This window comes from Teleopsis dalmanni, chromosome 1 (genome assembly GCF_002237135.1).
Source record: "Teleopsis dalmanni isolate 2A chromosome 1, ASM223713v2, whole genome shotgun sequence".
Classification (NCBI taxonomy): Eukaryota; Metazoa; Arthropoda; class Insecta; order Diptera; family Diopsidae; genus Teleopsis; species Teleopsis dalmanni.
This window is the reverse complement of record NC_051846.1, coordinates 95,113,126-95,117,972: the sequence shown is the minus strand read 5'-3', so window position 1 is coordinate 95,117,972 and position 4,847 is coordinate 95,113,126.

Here is a 4,847-nt window from a genome sequence, read left to right as displayed (position 1 = left end):
CGATTGCACAAATGTGCACAATTGTGCGATTGCACAAATGTGCGCTAATGTGCGATTTTCTTCTTGCACCCAAGGGTGGAAAAAAATTACATGAATTTCACAATTTTGTTTAAAATAGAAAATATTATTTTGTTGCAAATTTTGAAAAAATTGATATTTATGTTCGTTGGCATCGTAACTTATGTTAAAAATAGCATAAATTAACAAATATTTAAAATAATTATTTTTGTTAAATATTTATAATGTTGACTAAAAATTATAACTGTCTTAACCTAATTTGTATTCTAACTTAAAATATTAGTTTTTTGTATATTACTTCCCAACTTTTGTGCATTTTTAAATGCAAATTTAATAAGTAAACTTAAAGTATTTATTTGGTAAGTTTTGCACCAGTTTAAAAGAAATAAAAACATATTTTAGAAAGATTTTTTTATTCCCAAATAATATATATTTACATAGGTAGAGTACCTAACTTTTAATAAAAAACACGAAAGATTAGGAAAATATTTTCTTGAACAGGTAGCAGGATGCTTAGATTTGCTAATGTGAACTTAAAAAACATGAAAAGGAAGTAAAATTTTTAACTCTTTTGGTAGGACACAAAATTTTTAAATACAAAGCAATTAGTTTCCACAGAAATATATGAATGAATACTAATAATAGATTAGGTAAAATACAATTAAGTAAAAAACAAACAAACTAAGCCTCAGGCACTTACACCTTAAAGGACAAAAGCAATACTCTATCGTGTTTATTTTAATTTTTAAGTGATGATTAGGTGATAATTAAAATTTTATGATATATTTAATATTTTCAAAGTGAGATATGTAGAACCGATACTCTTTACTTATAACATTTCGAAACAAATACTCTTTCTTTATTAAATTCATGTACCTATTTAACTCATATATCATAAACTATTTATATTTTAAATTATAACAAAGTCTTCAAGTACATTGTGAAATTAACTTTATTCCCATGTTTTAAATTAATAAACCTTAAAATAATAAGTAATATAAGCAATAAATGTGAATCTAATAATAAATTCAAAATTAAAATATAAATATAAAATCATTTTTTCAACAAAATATTTCGCCTTAAGACGAAAATTAATGCAAATCAGTCTTTCATACTATTTTGTTGCGTTATTCATCGTATATTGTGCGCTTTGAAATCATCATTTCACACAAATGTGCAGACATTTCGTCTCCGCACATTTGGGTGCATTTTTATTTTCGAGTCTGCACACAAAATGTGCTTTCCGAATTCTTTTCTGCACACGTTGTGTGCGTGGGTAAGCTGGCTGCCGCACACACAATGTGCTGGGCGAAATAATTTCGGCACAAACACCGAATGTGTGTGCGAGTTTTATTTCACTCCACCACATTCGTGTGAAATGTGCGTTTTGTTTATGCACACAAGATGTGCACTTAAGATGTGCATTTGTGGTGTGAAATTTTATTTAGAATCGCACAACATTTGTGCGTGATGCTTTGCATTTTTGTGCACAGCACAGTGCTTTACTGAACCCTGCAAAATACACTGCATACCAATAATGAATGACCACCGCATATATGTATATTGGAAATGATTATATAAAATATGTTCATTATTTGATGTATTAAGTAGTTAAAAGATATCTAACTGATCGTCTTTACTGTATGTTAAAATAAAACTGAAAAAACTAGAATTTGATAAATGTTGCTATTATCGGCATTTTAAATGGACTACTCGAAGTGTTCAGTAGATCATAAAAGTAGATCATAAAGTGGAAAAAAGCTATTAGATATAATATTAAACAGTTTTATAAGTTTAATAAAATATAATAAATTAAACGGCTACCCGCCTATTATTGTAAGGGTTTTTTTCGTGGGTGAGGAGGTGGAATACCAAATAAATTTCGAAAAACTGTCAACAAAGTTAATTCTGAGTAATCGGTATCTAGTAGCTTTCGCGAAAGGAGATAAACAGCGAAAGGAGATTGCAATACCGTAGTTACTCTTGAAGTATCCAGTACAACACCCTGCGGTTAAAACTGCATTGAATTTAATTTAGAATGTTACAACCGTGCAGGTGAACATATGCCACTCTAGGTAGTATGAGCAGACATGCAGTACTCCAAACACCCGGGGGTATAGCTATTAGGGGCGAATAAAGACTTCATAATAACTTCGATTGGTAAAAATTAGGTATCATGGAAAACAGGATCCATATAGAAAGAAGTTTTTGTAACACGTTGGCGCAGATAAAAGAGAATTCTGTGTCAGATAGCAAGTCAATTATATAAAGTATAAAAGCAAGTTTATTATTTTTCATTAATTTTAACTGATCTTCACAATAGATCGTCATTGCTGTGCATACTTAGCGTACATAAGTTTGCGTGGAGAAAGTAAACAAAATTCTATTCAGTGGTCTAAGAGGGAAGCAGAAGAATGAAAGAGAATAAGATCAGCAGTAATTATATTTTTAAACGAGTATAAAGATGAGTGCTAGCTCGACTACAAAATTTGCTGTAATTGATTTGGTTTTTAAATTTCATATCATTTCATATTACAGAATAACATAACACTTCGTTCAATAATGTGTGTGACTGACATATAGATGGCGGCACTAATACTAAATAAATATTTTTTTTCGAAAGTGGCAACCTTTCTAGGCTTACTGTGAAAATTATATGTTAATCCGACCATTTGTTTACAAGTTACAGTGCTTTAAATGACGCTACTTTTGAGTTTTCAAACAAAAATGAATTAAAAGCAATTCCGTGTGCTGATTTATCATTGTTTTTTAATTTAAAAAAAATACTGTTCAATGCCAGGAATGGCTTGAAAAACATTATTCGGACTTAGCTCCACCAAAAAGAAGCATTTGTTATTGGTATGCCGAATTCAAACGTGGTCGTACAGACACCGATGACATTCCATCTAATGGACGGCCAAATGAAAGTGAGTGAAAGTGAGGGAGATTGCTGACATTCTACAGATATCAGCAGGCAGTGTACACACCATAATACATGAACATTTGGGTATGAAAAAGGTGTTTTCCAAATGGGTGCCGCGTTTGATCACACCGGAGCAAAAACAACAACGAATCGATGATACAAAGAGCTGTTTGGACATGTTTACGCCCAATAAGTCGGAGTTTTTGCGTCGGTACATCACGATGGATAAAACATGGATCCACCATTTCACTCCAGAGTCAAATCGGCAGTCTGCTAAGTGGCATGCAGCCGGTGAATGCCGCCCAAAGCGACCAAAGACGCAGCAGTTGGCTGGCAAAGTTATGGCGTCTGTATTTTGGGATGCGCATGGAATAATATTCATCGACTATCTCCAGAAGCGGAAGACCATCAACAGCGACTATTATATAGCGTTATTGGAGCGTTTGAAAAACGAAATCGCAAAGAAACGGCCTCATATGGCGAAGAAAACAGTTTTGTTCAACCAAGACAATGCAATCGAAAGATTGCAAAAGCGTTGAAATGATTGTATCTCCCTAAAAGGGGACTATGTTGATAAATAAAAACGAATTTTGGCAAAAAATGTGTTTTAATTAGTTAGTCACACACATTATTAAACGAAGTGTTAAACATTAAAACGAATTAGAGGAAAGACTACTGAACTAACAAACCAACAGCGATATGATACAAAGCATACCCAACCACATCATTTTAAATTGGACGCTATGGTCGTCATCAATTTTTTTTCCAGTAGATTCAATCGAAACATTTACGTTAGATCCTGTCTTCAATAGTAATTAACTACTATTCAATCGAAGATGATGAGATATCAGAAAAGGACATGTCGTTCAAAAGGCTGATTGCGTTAGCATTTTCTTGAACGTAAGCAATAACATATGACACATGTTAGTAAATTTTTTTAATTTATATTAATAAATGTGTTGTCTAAAATTTATAAGAGTTTTATTTTCGAAATGTATTTTAATTTATTGACAGGTAATTTTAGTTGTCGTACTAGGTAAATAATTAGTACAGAATAATACAAACGGAAATTTTATTCCATTAACACCAACAAAATAATAGTTAGTTTGACATAAACGACAGATTTCAGGAACCGCGTATATATCACGTAATGTACATTTTTGCCAATTTAAAACATTGTATAAAATATTCATTATAACATATTATGCACAGATATATAAAATGTATAAGATATGTAAACACAAAATATAAAATATTTAATTTCAATTCAATGATAGACCTTTAACGACTTATGACACTTTCATAATGCAAATAAATAATTGTTAAGTGTTTTTGTTTTCCTTTTAGACTGAAACCTTAAAAATATCATCTGAACACAATATTAGTGACTGGTTTGCGGACAAAGACATTAAGGATACCTTCTACGACAAACTTATTTCAGATGCTTTACTGAATGGCATTCCAATTAAAGCTGAGCATTCATATAGTTTAAATAAGGAGGGAATCTCGTGTTCTGTTGTACCGAAAATTCTACTTAACAAATCAGATGGTATGTATTCGACGGAATAATGGTATGTAAAGAATTGGTAGTTCTTTACCTAATTAAAGTCTTAAACCTTCTGCAGATAGGTTTATTATGTAATGGAACTAATATTAATAATATTAGACGATTATTTTTTGAAGATTTTTTCGGTTTATAATAAAAATATTCACTGTTAATGCATCTGGTTAATATAAAATTATGTAAAAGAATGTAAAAGTAGACCGCAAATGCAAAAATTACATAATATTGCATTATGTTTTATTAAACTTCGAATTAATATTGAGAAATAAAATTTTAACGATATTAAGAAACACATAAATTTTGTGTTTAGTTTTGGTGCATATGAATATCGAAATGGTGTTG